This window comes from Vanacampus margaritifer, chromosome 3 (genome assembly GCF_051991255.1).
Source record: "Vanacampus margaritifer isolate UIUO_Vmar chromosome 3, RoL_Vmar_1.0, whole genome shotgun sequence".
Classification (NCBI taxonomy): domain Eukaryota; kingdom Metazoa; phylum Chordata; class Actinopteri; order Syngnathiformes; family Syngnathidae; genus Vanacampus; species Vanacampus margaritifer.
In genome coordinates, this window is record NC_135434.1 from 23,794,810 (window position 1) to 23,810,460 (window position 15,651).

General features: G+C 36.6%; 1 non-coding gene across 1 annotated transcript; it reads left to right on the forward strand.

The window, feature by feature from the left end:
- Positions 1-22: 22 nt before the first annotated feature.
- trnag-gcc (transfer RNA glycine (anticodon GCC)) lies at positions 23-93 on the forward strand. The gene has a single exon. It is a non-coding gene; the product is annotated as a tRNA-Gly (tRNA).
- Positions 94-15,651: the final 15,558 nt, after the last annotated feature.

Consider the following 15,651-nt stretch of genomic DNA (forward strand, 5'->3'; position numbering starts at 1 on the left):
CCCATTGGTCATTCATTATTAAGCATTGGTTGTTCAGTGGTAGAATTCTCGCTTGCCATGTGAGAGGCCCGGGTTTGATTCCCGGCCAATGCAGTCTATCTTTACAGTAGTGGTAATAACATACTCTCAAATTTGTTTGCACAATGTAAGCGTCTTGGAAATTCCCCGGAAGAGCCTAACGAAGTGGCTGGGGAGAGAGGAGGTGGTCTTCCCTGCTAACGCGGCTGCCCCACTTCTTTTGTTACAACGATGATTATTCGTATGGATCATTGAACAGTTCCAAATCGTTGGAGAGTGTTGTTATTACAATGTATGATTCCAAAAATGATACAAGATATACAAAGGCCAATGAAAAAGTTTAGCCTTCAGGTTTTTCTACAACCCATTGGTTAGCCAGTATTAAGCAATGGTTGTTCAGTGGTAGAATTCTTGCTTGCCATGTGGGAGGCCCGGGTTCAATTTCCGGTCAATGCACTATTTATTGTAATCAGCTGTTGTCATTCTGGATTGTGATCCTAACGTCTAGTTATTTACCATGATTTTTTTCTCGTTATCATACCCCCTCAAGCAAAAGTCTTATATCAGCATGATGTTGTCCATACTGCTGGTGGATGGGGTTGAGACGAATAGGGTGGTTGGCTTGAGAGCCAGACAAAACTTTTGGTACAAACGCAGCATTTGGCCACAGCGTGACCCCTGCCTTGCTATCGCGATTGCAATGTATGGTTATCACCAAGTGTAGTTACTACAATATATCAGAGGTAGCTCCCATTTTGTTTTCTCAATGTAACATTGTCAACCGTTATCTCAGAGTGTTGTTACCGCAATGGATCACATTATACAGTTCCTTAACATTATTGCACTGTTGTTATTACAATATATCATTATTATTATTATATATTATTATTACAATACACACATTGTAACAATAGTCCAAGAACAGTAGGATGAGATGTCCCTTCAAAAATGTTTTGCCTTGGTGGAGGTTTGATAGACTGTTGACTGAAGTGCACCGGGTTTGATTCCCGGCCAATGCAGTTTGTCTTTACAGAGGTGATAGTAGCTTATTCTTAAATTATTTATCTAAATTAGACCGCCCTCGCTTCTGACTGGACAACAGTTTGAGTTTTCTTCAACTGAGGATGCTCGCAGAGTCCCTCTCTCTCCTGTACTCCTGAACCAGTCCGTAAGTGCGCTTTTATTGCAATTTGACCATACCACTGGCGCAACTCTTTGATCGAGATATAAAAAGGATTGACAGGTCAACCGCTTCCATTTTCTTCCCCATTCACCTTTTACATTACCTTCTTATTTTAGTTTGTTAGGTTTCATGTTTTCTTTTCATCTTGTGTTCACATTTTATTTCCGTTGATTCATAGGTTAGGCTGTGTATGTATATAATTATTAAATAAAATAGTTTTTTAAAAATTCCATACAGTTTCGAATCATTTGTGCTTTTGAGTGGACTATTAATTCTCTTACTAAAGCAAAGAACTCCACAATTAACTATAGTAGCGACTTCAAGATTATGAACGCTTCTCCCAAAAAAAAAAAAAAAAAAAAGATTATGAACGCTTGATAATAGAATTTTCATCGTTGACTTAACATAACTTAGTTTAACAACTGCAATTTACAATGTTACATGTGAATATATTAGTATATATTAAATATGATTCACTATATATTCAAAGATCATTTTTATAGATGTTCCAAAATTTCAGGAGAATCAGATCAAAACCTGCAACTCACATTGGGGGCTTTCCAGAACTTTTTCCCCCCCAATATAATCCGAAATTGGATAAATCCCATGTATAATTTCAAATGATACTTCTTTAATATATTACTCATAAATATATAACATCTAGTCACATAGTACACAGTTCTGGCAATGTGTCAGAACCAGGAAGCATATCATCCTGGTATTCCGTTGTTCTTTGCTCAACCCTTATGGCTTTTTGCATACTTGCAATTGGAACAGTACTTGGGCCGCGACTGATAACGTTTCAAGACATCACAAGAACGTAAGTACGGACAAGAATGCATATTGAAAAACTGCCTTAGTTTCAGCAGGGTCCAATCACAGCGTAACTGGACGTGATGGACGCCATCTTGTTACCCTGCCGAAATCGAGTTGTCCAAACTCTCTCTATATACGGCTCTGCCATTACAGCAACACAAATAATCGGTACATTATTTTTATGCATCATTATAAAAATAACAATTTGTTGCTATAATGCAGATTCCAAGAAAGATACATAGCAAAGCAAAAAACATAAAAATACAATGCCTTGCTGGAGGTGTAAAGCTTACTGACGAGCTAGCATTGGTGTTTCAGTGGTAGAATTCTTGCTTGACATGTGAGCGGCCTGGGTTCAATTCCCGGCTGATGCACTTAATCTCTAAAGATAAAGTGCAGCAATTTAGTCTCCAATTTGTTATCATGATGTCCTGTTATCGCAACGTATTTTAAACAATCGTAAGAGTCATTGTTATTGCAATGTATAGTTAGAACGCAGCATTGACAGAATGCTCACCACTCCGTCACAGACTGTCATTCTTTTTTTTCCTGATAAATGACGAGAATCATTTAAAACAAGAAGGAAGCATTTATTCCTGTGATTCTCGCATCTGCTCTTTCCATGCATTTGAACAGGAAATGTGTAAATTCAGCTATTTTAATGGACAAAGAAAACCAATGGAAATAATGGATCATATGGAACATAATGTAACATAATCAGTAGGGGTGTTAAAATTAGTGTGTCAATTTTGAGTTGATTTAAAGTTCCTTTAATGCCATTAATGTCCAGCAGTTGTAGCAGACACACTTGTTCCCTCCTGCTGACTGTCTATTTTGGCACAAAACAATAATAATTGAAAAGCTTTTCCACAAATGATGGACAAAAGGTTCCAAAAGGATCTCGCAAATAGGTGAATTTATGAATGACAAGCCCAATATAACCGTGACCGCACCGTCTAAAGAGTGATCTAGGTGTAGCTCTGTAAAGTGGTACTATACCACACAGCAAGGTCTGGCAGCCCTCACTGTAGAGAGAAATATGAAATTGGTACAGGCTGCTGGAACATCCTGTTCAGCATATTAAAATTGTATTCCACCTGTGGGAAGTAAAGAGTATTTGATTACTGTTGCATCGCATGGATTTAGAGAGTGAGGTGTAAATGTTGACAGATTTGGTGAATGTTGACTCACTGAGTTTGTCTTTAATTAGCAGGAACATGTTGCTTTATTTCACTGAAACAGAAGATTATTTATAAATTGTGAATTTCCATTTCAGCATCCTGATCATGCCTGGATAATATTAATATTACATCATACAGATATTGTATGAACATATAACACTGTTAAATGTCGTTTCTTTAAAATAAATGAATAAATAAATGAGAAATAGCGTCTGGTCATACTGTGCAGCAGTATTTTTCTTCCACCAAAGTAGAATGTTGTTTTTCTCTTGGAAGAAGTTTCAATCCTCTGTCAAGTGCCATCACAACTGTTAGAGACTGAACGGCTTGTCAGGAGACTTAAAATAAATGAATGAGCATTTGTTGCTCCATTGCAGCTGCACTGGAGCCAGAGACCACAACACTCTCAATCATAAATAAATTGTCAATACCATTTTATGGTCACTTGTGTAATTTGTGATTTGTCTTCACCTAAAAGTGTTTGCTCTCAAGATCATTTCAATGTGTATGTTAAGACAGTAAGTTGATATTACTTTGTGTGTCTGTGGGATATTGCCGCAGCCTGCAGTATTGCTGTTGCCGTACAAAGGTCTTTTAGTCCTCCTTTAAAAATGTCTTTCCTCAGATGTAGCCCTAACCCAGGCGGATGATCAGCAACTCTCCTCTTCGATAATAAGACGAACCACACGACACCAAACGTCGTAGAGACTCCATTTATCTTCATAAAAGCACAGGTTGGGGGAAGCTCAGCATGCTGCAGCAAAATGTTAATTAAGAAGAGCCCCTGCATTGAAAAATGGATTTCGGCAAGGTGTAGTGTCTGACTTTATGTGAGATGTTGAAATATTCTCTCCCTCAGGATAGTGTGCCCTGGGGTTCACCATGGTTGTCTGCACAGCACTTGATGTACAATATGTGCAACATCTAGTCTGGGTGACTGAAAGAACCAAAGGAAGGAAATGGATTTCATTTCTGTTGAGAAGAGTATTTACATTTCTATTGTTTCTTTTAATTATTAAAATATTTTTGACTCAAATTCAATAGACAGACTACATCTACAAGTTCTTCCTAAAAAATTATTCCACCTCTACGAAGAAATTTTGATGGTTTACTGAGTAACCATCCAAGCTTTTAATTAAAGTCATTTTTAACCATTTTTAATCTGTTTGTACCTTGTGATGCCTGAAAACATAAAACAATCACAGAAATGCATTATTGACATACAGTACATTAAATTTAATTGACATTACACTCTTAACTCACATTCAGCCAATAACGAGTATCCACAAGGCAATTTAGTCCCAGTGGGCTAAGAGATGGTATCATTTGCATTATCTGTGCACTATGCAGATGGGGGATTATTTTTGAATGATCCACCCTAAATCATGTCTCACGAAGGCTCCCCTTCCCCGATTGCCAGATGTCCAATTTTAGGAAGTGTCCTCGTTGTCCTACAAGTTTACGATTGAAAATTGCAGCAAGGATATTATTTGAATTCATGTTAGATTAGTGTTACTACAATGATGATTATGTCATACAAGATTAAAATGGAAATATTACAATAGCAAAAAGTTATGATATAATAGTTTTTTGGGTGAGTGTGAGAGGTTTTTCATTTTGAGAGACAGATAGTGTGTGTATGCGTGCGTGTGTGTCTGTGTGTGTGTGCGTGCGTACTTGTACATACTACATTGTGAAGACCAACATACATCTTTAACCAACAGATTGAGGACATTTTTGTGAAGTGAGGACATTTTGGCCGGTCCTCACAACTCAAGACCTCTTTTTGAGGGTCAAGACTTGGGTTTTAGAGTTTAGGTTTGAATTGGGTTATGGTTGAGGTTCGGTTAAGGAATGGGGGTAGGCAATTATTTTTGATGGTTGGGGTTAGGTGAAGGGGCTAGGAAATGTATTATGTCAATGAGATGGCCCCCACAATTATATAAGTAATGTACAAGTAAGTTTGTGTGTGTGCGTTTCTGCGTGTGTCTTGTTTTTGTTACATAGTGGGGCCAACAATTAGGGATTTCACAGAGTTGTGGGGCCCATCCGTCCATGTGGGGCCATTTTGGTGGGCCCCACAAGTTTAGACCTCTTTTTGAGGGTCAAGACTTGGTTTTAGAGTTTAGGTTTGAATTGGGTTATGGTTGAGGTTAGGGTAAGGAAAAAGGGTAGGCAATCATTTTTGATGGTTGGGGTTAGGGGCTAGGAAATGCATTATGTCAATGAGATGGCCCCACAAAGATAGTAAAACAAACCTGTGTGTGTAAGGTAAAAGTTATTTTTGGTCTATATGGTACCTAATATACAGTATCCGTCAAAAGTCTCATATTTAGGGCATGATTCTTGCTCTCCCACTACGATAAGATAAGTTTGTGCATCACCAGAGTAATTGAACCAAGTCTTGCTTACATATATATGAGGCAGTCAAATAGAACTCATTATCATCTGTCCACAGTGGAACACAATAACATGTTCATCAGTGAGAGGAAACTTCTGTGGAGTTAATTTAGGAGAAATGGTGAGGAGACACTTTACAATGAAAGTAAACACATTTGTGACTGATTTTCATTTAGGCTTTATAGTTTCACTCCTATTGCAAAAATGAAGGGGGAAGATGTATTTATGTTTTCCTCAAATGCAATTAAAACACTAGAGGCATTTTTTGTCACCATTTATCTTCATATACATTTGTGATTGATGCCAGTGGCTTTGTTCAAATTAGAAAAACATGTTAACACATGCTAATGAATGATTGTAAAATATGCTAGAAGACCGATATTGTCTTCAAGATACAGCCAGGCAAACATGATTCATCTAAACGTTCGTTCCGCAGCCAGATTAGGCTCGCAAAGCGGTTTAATCCAGCCCGCGAGATGATCTTGTAAAGTAAAAAAAATAGTAATGTCAGCCCAATTAATCATACATCCAAAATAAAAACAAACAAACATATAAATTCATGATTTCTTAAGCCATCATCAGATGAGCAATGCAACTTGTACCGAAGTGACCTGGACGTCATTATTCTTTTACACCCAATCTACGTTAATAAAGTTACGGTTTGTTGATTTTTATTTTTATTTTTAATTAATTACACCCACATAAATCAAACAAACTGTTGCTGTAACCTTTCCTGCCTTGGCATCTTCCTATCAAATTATTTTTACATATTTCTGGATCGAAATACACATTTGTAAATGGTTTTGTAAAAGGGTTATTAGGTTCTCTCTATTTGTTTGTTTAACTTAATGGTTACAAACACTATGTCCATCCCTGCCTTCACTTTACAAACACACAACTACTTATTGCAAATAATAATATATTTGGAGGGGAAAATGTAAAGATATCAGCCCTCTTTTTTTTCCCTCTAATACTTGGTATGTCAAGATCAGGCTTGGGGGGTAACGGAATACATATACCGCCGTTACGTAATCAGATTACAGGTACATTTATTAAAAATGGAGATTACAATTTCTACAGAGAGACAGAGAGAGACAGATGTTCCTGGAGCTATCAAGGGAGGGGTGGAGAACTCACTAGTCCTTGTCCTCCACACCCGGGCATCTTAAAAAAGCTTCACGGACGAGAGGAGGAAATGGCGACCGGTATTCACTGTTTGGGATTTACTCGACTTGCTGAGGGAGCGAAAGTTTGATGGTCCAGCAGCATGCTACGCAGGGGCACATTGTATAGAATATATATTGTGGTGATTGTTACGGCCCTGGGCCAAGTCCCAGTGCAATTGTTTGCCTCGCCACTGCACTTCCCAGCTAATTACACTTGATTCGCCGCATCTGGGGGGCTGATTAGCTCAGCGTCTATAAGAAGAGGACGGAGCAGCACCTGAGGATGTCACGGTGGGGTTGGAGGACCCAAATGAAGGGAGGCAGGAGAACCACGGCAGGGATGCATGTAATGCTGAAAACTATTTATTTAACAAAAACACTAACAGGGAAACTGGGTAAAACTTTAAATAAATAAAACCAACAAAGTTATGAAAATGCCAAATATCAAAGTAACAACAAAACACAAGCGTGGCGACAGCGACAATGATCCAAACACTGAACGAAACCAGCAAACTAAATACAAGCCAACTGACGAGACAACGAGAGACACCTGGACAAGACACAAGAGGCAGGAGGAGATGATTGGATGACACAAGGGAACAGGATGACAAGTACAGGTGCAAACAAAACCTAAGACAGGACACCAATCATAACAGAGGAAGACTAGGCTCTGTCCCCCTTGCTGCAGCAGTTTTCTTTAGTTCTGTTTTTGCTTACTTGCGTTGGACTTCCACTATTGCCTTCTTTATTTTTTAGAGCTTTCTTTTTTCTTTTCTTTTTTGGCATAATAAATTTGCCCTGTTTTTTCACCATTCACCTGCTCCACGTTTTTTTCTACCTGGCTTTTAAACATCTTACCATCCTCTGGCATGTAACAGTGATATTTATTTTTATTGTGTCTTCATGAGAGAGGTATTGGAGTAATCCAAAAGTAATCCAAAGTAATCAAGTTGCATTATTTTAATATTATGGTACTTTGATTACGTTACTAACGACATTTTTTTTTAGCAGGTAACTTGTAACTGTAACAGAATACATTTTAAAAGTAACCCTCCCATCCATGGGCAAGATCTGCTGTTCTTTTTTAACTTCTTTTTAGACCATGAACTGTCAATTAGAATGTCGCATGAGCTTCAAAATAACTTAAAAGGACTGCATAACAGTCAACTTTGCTAACTTGAAAAAACAGACGCCAACTAAAATCAATAGTCCGTCTTCTTCCAGTCAATGTCTTTAATTTGATACTGCCAAAAGGCACGTGTAATAACACAATCCAAAATGTAATCCATCAACTGTTGCTAGCAGTAAGTACTAAGTTACTAAGTTATTGACCAAGTTATTACATTATAGGTTCAGGATTTTTATTATATTACTGGTCAGGTATAATGTGATGGGCCTATTACATTTAAAAAAACGTAATTGGCCATTCTTACATTATGGACTGTTACATTATTTGCTTCTAAAAGCTTCTGCGAGGAAGAAAAAAAAGCCAGAAAAAGGCCACATTAACAGTTGAAATATATTTGGTCTTAATCAGCGGTAGTAAATGTAGTAAATGTGTGCTGACTCCCACTTAATATGACATTGGAAATGTTTGGTTAATTCTGAAGCCTACCACCACATCTCATTTACAAGAAGGTGTGACTTTTCCTCTCAAAGAGATCCTTTTTTTTTTTTTAATTGAGTGGCGTGGGTTATTGGCCACATAAATGCTGGAAAGTTGTGAAATTATTCATCACGGACTTTTTTTTTTTATATTGTAAAAACTTGACATTTGAAAATGTGCGTGTAAATTTGTTTTATATCTCTTGTATATGTGGTTAAAAGTATCCCAAGCATTTTGTGATTTTTTTCTTCTGCCTTTAACCACAAGAGTTTACTTTTACTACTGGATTACATTAGCTGTCTTTTATGCAACTGATATGGAATCATGTGCTCAGTGGTACAAACCTCAATTCCAATGACGTTGGGACATTGTGTAAAATGTAAATAAAAGCAAAATGCATTGATTGTGATTGATTTTATTTTTTCAAATATTTTCTCATTTGCAATATACTTTCTAAAATTTTTCAAATATTCTCTCATTTTGAAATTGTTGCCTGCAACACATTCCAAAAAAAAAAGCTGGTACAGGGGTAGCAAAACACTGGGAAAGTCAACACCTGTTGTACATCTAAACAGGATAATTGGAAAAAGGTGAGTGTCATCAGTGGGTAGATTATTATTATTATTATTATTATTGTTATTCTTATTATTATTAATAATAATAATAATAATAATATTAAATATCTAAGAATGCTACTAAATTCAAAAGTGAAGTAACAATGCCAAAGATTGAGAATAGAGAAGATAAATCTGCCTCTGAAAATGCTAAATACTTATTTAAGTCCAAAATAAAATTAAGGAAAGAAGAAAAGTGGAAAAACAAAGCATTACATGGCCAGTATCCAAAGATCCTAGAGAAGCCTCACGTAGACACAGTGACTACCAACCAATGGTTGTCAAGTAATTTGAAAGGAGAAACAGAGGGACTACTTGTAGCAGCTCAAGACCAAGCTATAAACACCGGAAACTCAGAAAGTAATATGTGGCCAGCAAGTGCTCGCAACATGAAGAGACAGTGGACCATATTCTATCTGGATGTGAGGTACTAGACAAAACGGAGTACATTTCCAGGCACAATAATGCTGCAACATATCGCCATTGGTGCATCTGTAGAGACCATGATATAGAGCAGAGGTGGGCAATCGTGGTCCTCGAGGGCCGGAGTCCTGCAGGTTTTGGAGGTTTCTAACTTCCAACACAAGCTGATTCCAATCAATAGGATCGTTATCAGGCTTATGCAGAGCTTGCTGATGAGCTGATCGTATATCAGCTGTGTTGGAGAAGGGCAACATGCAAAACCTGCAGCCCTTGATGCCCATCTCTGATATAGAGATTACAGACAAATGATACAAGCACGAGCCAGAGACAGTGATGCATGATAAAGATAACATCACCATCATATGGGACATGCCAGTCAATACTGATAACAGCGAACAGGCCAGATATCATCGTTAAAGATTCAGTGAATTCCACCTGCAAACTGATTGCTGTGACTGTCCCACAGATAGAAACATCGCACTGAAAAAAACGGGGAAAAAAAGCAAGTACAAAGACCTAGAACTAGAAATACAGAGAATGTGGCATATGAAAACCGTAATGATCCCTGTGGTTGTAGATGCACTTGGTACAGTGAAGAAGGGTATTGTAGAAAACATCATGAAAGTATCAGAGAGAGCTACTATGACAGAGAATCAAAAGATCTGCATGCTGGGATCTGCGTGAATCCTCAGAAAGGTGCTTAGTATACGAAAAGAATAATTGACTTGAGTGATTGACGCCCTAGGTGCATGCTTTGCACCCGGCTGATGCACAAAAGGAACACCAGCAAAGACTGTGATAGAAAAAGATAATAATAATAATAAAGCAAATCACATTGAACATAAAATGTGTTGACTTTGATTAAAAGGGATTTTAAAAATGTATACTATACATATGTATTAGTGGCTGGATGTTTTGTAATACTTATGCTGTAGTGTCAGGGAAACAGATAGGGTTACCAGATTATACCCTTAAAACCGCTCAGTCAAAAATAACCCAATTTTGTTTAAAAAAAAAAAAAGGAGAGGAAGAATTGAACCAACCCACTACTCATGAGTCAATTTGACGCAACTTTGGGTTGGTTTATTTCAAAAACTCCTAAAAACGGATTATCCCAGTGGAACAGAGAAGTGAAGAGGAAAGAGGCGAGAGGAAATGTTTCATCATTCAAAACTACAACAGGCTTCAAGTACCTTTTACATGTTGATGCCAAATGTGCGTAACCGACGACAGCAAGAGCCAGACACTCTTGACAGTTGCAGTAGCACTTCTCTCAGTGTCTGCTGAGGAAAATGCAGTAGAGATGAGTGGAGAGTGAAAACAAGTGATGCTTGTCCTCATAAGGGTGCTAGTATTAAAGTGGCAGAATGGTAGCTGTGTTTTAAATGTCGATTATTGTTCTTACCAACTGCATAAAAAACATTGAGATGATTCACCTGCATTAGGTAATAATCCTCAAGAAAGATTTAAGGCCTTTATTCATCTGAGAAAATGTACACTTATTAATTAATGAAAAACATTCATATTCAAAATGTTTGTAGTACACGGAAGTGGAGTGTCCCAAGACTGTTTGCCTTGGGCCCACAGATGAGTAAACATGCCCTTGGTCATGGACAACTATGTGCAGCAATGACAGCGTTTGGCCATCAAAGTCAATGAAGGTCATCAAAGTCAATGAAGGTCATCAGAGTCAATGAAGTCATCAAAGTCAATGAAGAGAACTCAAACATGAATCAAAGCAAGGTCAGAGCTTTTTTATGTTTATATGTGATACGTTTCAGCTCTGATGAGTGCAATAACAGCATCTGCTCAATGCACTAAGGCCATCGAGGCTCTTGGCTGAGCTTAATGGACTTGTGGAAAAAACACATGCATGGAGCTGCAAGCAGATGAGAAGGATGAGGAAAAACAAAAATAGATGAAAATAGAAAACAGATGCAACGTGATAAAAATTAAGAACATGTTACGTAGACATGTTCTTAAGGGTATTTAAGAATGCTCATATAATTTACAATATTCCGAGAAAAAAACGTGCAAATTTGCCACTTTATAAAGTGGCACATTTGCGGGAAAAAAACCTTGTAAATTTGCGAGTTTATGAAGTGGCAAATTTGCCACTTTATAAAGTGGCAGATTTGCGAGAAAAAAAACTCATAAACGTACGAGAAATACACATAGCCTAGCTATAGTCTAATCATGTAAGGATTCGATGCTGGTTAATGGGACAGGTTGGAGACGGATTCATTCTTAAATTTAAACTTTAATCGTCATTCACCGCAGCTAGAGCGACAACACTTCCTGATCCCCTATCAGCTGACTAACACTAACCAACCAGATGCTAAGTGAATGACGGAGAGCAGCAGATTCGACACATCAATTTAGAAAAAAAATACCAAAATGTATGAACGTGCAAATAATAATTCTGGAAACATAAATGTACAAGTAAATATATATTTTGATCTTGTTTTGAGAATTATTTACTACGGAAGAGCAGAATTTCCAAGATGGTTAATCTTGTTTGAAGATTATTTGTCTTTTATTTCTTATTTAGTTTGTAAATCCTAAAATGTGTTAATTTTCATGCATAATAATCTAAAATGCTCGAATTGTCTCTGTTAATGCACAACCGCATCCATAATAACACAATATTTCATTTTTAGGGAATCAAAACTAGTGTCTGTCAAAAAGTTACTGGAACTACATACATAGAAGCATTTATGTTTTGAAAGCAATTTCCTTTTTGTTAAAACAAACTTTCTATTGATCACAGTATCTTCAACACGCCAATAATAACAAATTATGCTAAATTTGGATAAGAATCAAATGCTCCACTTATCAACTATGGTTGCTTGACCTGTAAAAAGGCTACAGATTGATATTTTTAAAAGGGACTATCTTGCTTTGAGACCTCGACACTACACAAAAAGAACAGATTTAGCTTATTCACTGAGATCAGAATGATGCTAATTTATGACAGTGTGTGATTGAGATTACACTTGACAGTTAAAGGGCTATATCCTACTGTAAGGAGAGCGTTGCCGAATGAAGCGAATGTTAAATTCGCCAACTATGAGGTTGTCATCTGTGTCATTTTGCAACATTTTTTACCTGAAACTCGGGGCAAATTGCCCCAAGCGCATCTGTCCTATTTTTTTTTTATCACAATTTGTTTGTTTTTTTTCCTCCCAGAGTGCAAACACAATGAATGGATTTTTTTTATTTTTTTATTAATTTTATTTAGAAAATGTAACTCTTGGGCATTTTTATCCAATCCACATAATCACTGTGACGTGTTGCATGCATTGGCACGGCACTGCTTATTTTGGACTTGTTTTCTTGTCTACTGTGCTATAAAAATGCCATATGGCGTCGTCAAGTAGGTGGCACTCCTAACCATCTCAATTTATTAGCCTTCCTTCAATGAAGAAAAAAAAAGAAATTTATTGCGGAAGTTGCTGACAAACGTGGCCAACCCTTGCACTGTGCAGCGCTGTGCAAACGGTCCATTACGGTGACATACATAGAATGTGATAGACATGTGATAATCATAGTCTGAAAATATTCTATCAAAACACAAAATATTTTGGATTATTTTAAACCCTGGGATGATAACTTGTATCTCCAAAATAGTCATTTTTCAGGAGACCCCAAAATGGCATGTTTGTTCAACATCATCAAAAGAAGCAAGCCAAATTAAATAATTTGTTTAAAAAAATATATTAAAAAAAAACATGTGTAGATTGACAAGTAGCATGGATTTCTTATAAAATATGTTGATTTGACCAATTTGATTTGACCAATTTGTGATTTATGAGGTTTCGGCCCAGCGCCAGCGATATGAATGCGACAACACTTGCGACGTAATATAATCCAAAATATTGCGAGATATACAAGATAATAATAAAACAATAGAAATAAAATGCAATTAAACATGAGTAAATCAAATAAATATTAAGCTACATTAAAATGGCGGACCATGAGCCTGCTCAAAACATAAATGTTCTCTGCAGTCCTGAGATGCTCCAGATGGGGGGCTGTAAATTGGAACGATGCCTTAATGTGAGTTTGTGCCCTGACTTTAGGGACGACTAGAAGGCCAGAACTGAAAGACCTCAGTGCCTGCTAGTGTTTAGAAGGTAAAATAAATAAATAAATAAATAAAACAACTTGTAACGATAAGAAAGCCCAAGACCTTTAAGGCACTTAAAAACCAGTGCAACAACCTTAAAATCAATCCTGAAGCACATGGAGAGCAGATGCAGTGATATTAAAATATGTGTAATATGATATCGCCTTCTGGGCTTCATCAGGACACATGCTGCTGAATTCTGTAATAAGTGGAAACCTCAAATACTCATTTTGGAAAGACCAGAAAGCAGAACATTACAATAATCAATGTGGTGATAAATGCATTAGTAGGCCTATCTCCAATTTGGCAAAAGAGAAAATGAAGTGGACTTTGACTATGTTCTTTGAGTGATGAAGGAGGAATAATAATAAAACAGTGGTTGAAAGTAGAATATTTGTTAAGGCATTTATGAATAATGAGATAATTAAGTAAGTGAGCTACAATCGGGATAGGACTACCAGATAAACAGTTGCTTCATACTATTCCATTTGAAACATTAATTATTTTCTTTTGTAAATAGTTTTTTTTGATAGTCATTAGTAATATTTATGAAAAATGAAAACAGTTATATTTTATATGTGTTTTGTGGAATACTTTGGTTAAACGCCTCCATTTGTTGTTTGTTTTTTGACACAGTTCTCAAATAATGCTTTTTGTTGTATTGTTATTTTAAATGTTCAAAATAAAGTTTTGTTTAAAAAATTAAAAATTAAAATTAAAAAAATAATAAATATATAAAATATAAAATGAACAATGTGCTGAATAAAAGTTATCTCAGGGTCAATAATGAGCTTTTTATTATTATTATTATTATTATTATTTTCTATTATTATTACTATTATTATCATTATTATTTTACATTTGCCGGTGAGGAAGAATTTAAAGACCGAGCTAGTTTGACCACTGATTACAACTTCAGTTTTGTCTTGGTTTCTCCAAACAAGAGAACGTTCCCCTCTCCGTAAGGATTTTATGTCTAAAATACAGGTAAAAATACAATCATTTGGGCTAGTGTCATCAGGAGACATGAAATGTAAAGTAAATGTAATGTCTTGTGCAGGTGCCTCTCGTTGTCTCGTCATTTTGTGTGTATAGTTCCTGTTATCTCTCAATCCGTATCGCTTCATTGTCCATGTCAGGTGCATGCCATGCCCTGCTGCTGTTTGTGTTAGTTTGCTGTCTTGAGTTAAGTCTAGTTGTTTGTACTTCGAATCCTGTTTTAGATTTGTGAATGATCGTAGTATCTTGTTTTGTCTTTTTGGTTTTATTGAATTAAATTACTTATTTCGAGCACCCTTGCCTCACCGCCTTGCTTCCCTTCCCCTGCGCTTGGGTCCATCCATACAATCTCTCGTGACACAGTGCAACTGTGGACGTTCACACCATGCTTACTGATGTGATTGCCAAGAGAGAGCATATGTTTTTTTGGAGTCATAATTAATTGTTTTGTCTAAATCATCTTCTCAGGATGATGGCCACCTCTGCTAAAATTGCCTACCCCCTCAGTTGAACAGATCATGCCAAATTGTTAATGTTACTAATGAATATAATATGTTTTGTATTTGGTTCCGCTTTTAGTGTTGTCTGAAAAATGTTAATTAAAAAAATGATATACGCATGTTTTTGTCTTTCCAGTAGGGGCATCATTTTATTGCCTGAACATAAGATCAAGAAGTCTGCTACAGCATTTATAAGGCACATACATATTTTACATGAAAAAAACTCACACTACTAAACAAAAATGTCACCTGCCAGGCTCTCAGAGCAAAATGTCCACTTATGCTTTAGGTTATTGGTTAGGAATCACAATAACTGTTTTAATGTTCTCACACAGTTGCAAAACACTGTGAAAGTAAGTAAGTAAGTTCATTGATCCATTTTCTGTCACATTTCTTTCCATGTTTACATTAGGGTCTTGGGTGAACAGCGTACAAAACAAAATTCAGATCTATGAACAATTTAGAATCATCAATGAAACAAAAGTGCATAATTTGGGATGAGGGTGTATGCACGCTTGGAGCAGCTGCAGATAACCCAAGCACGCATGGGGGGAACATGCTAACTCCAGAAAAGAACCCCAAACTTACTAAATCAATGTGCTGCAACAATTGGTTT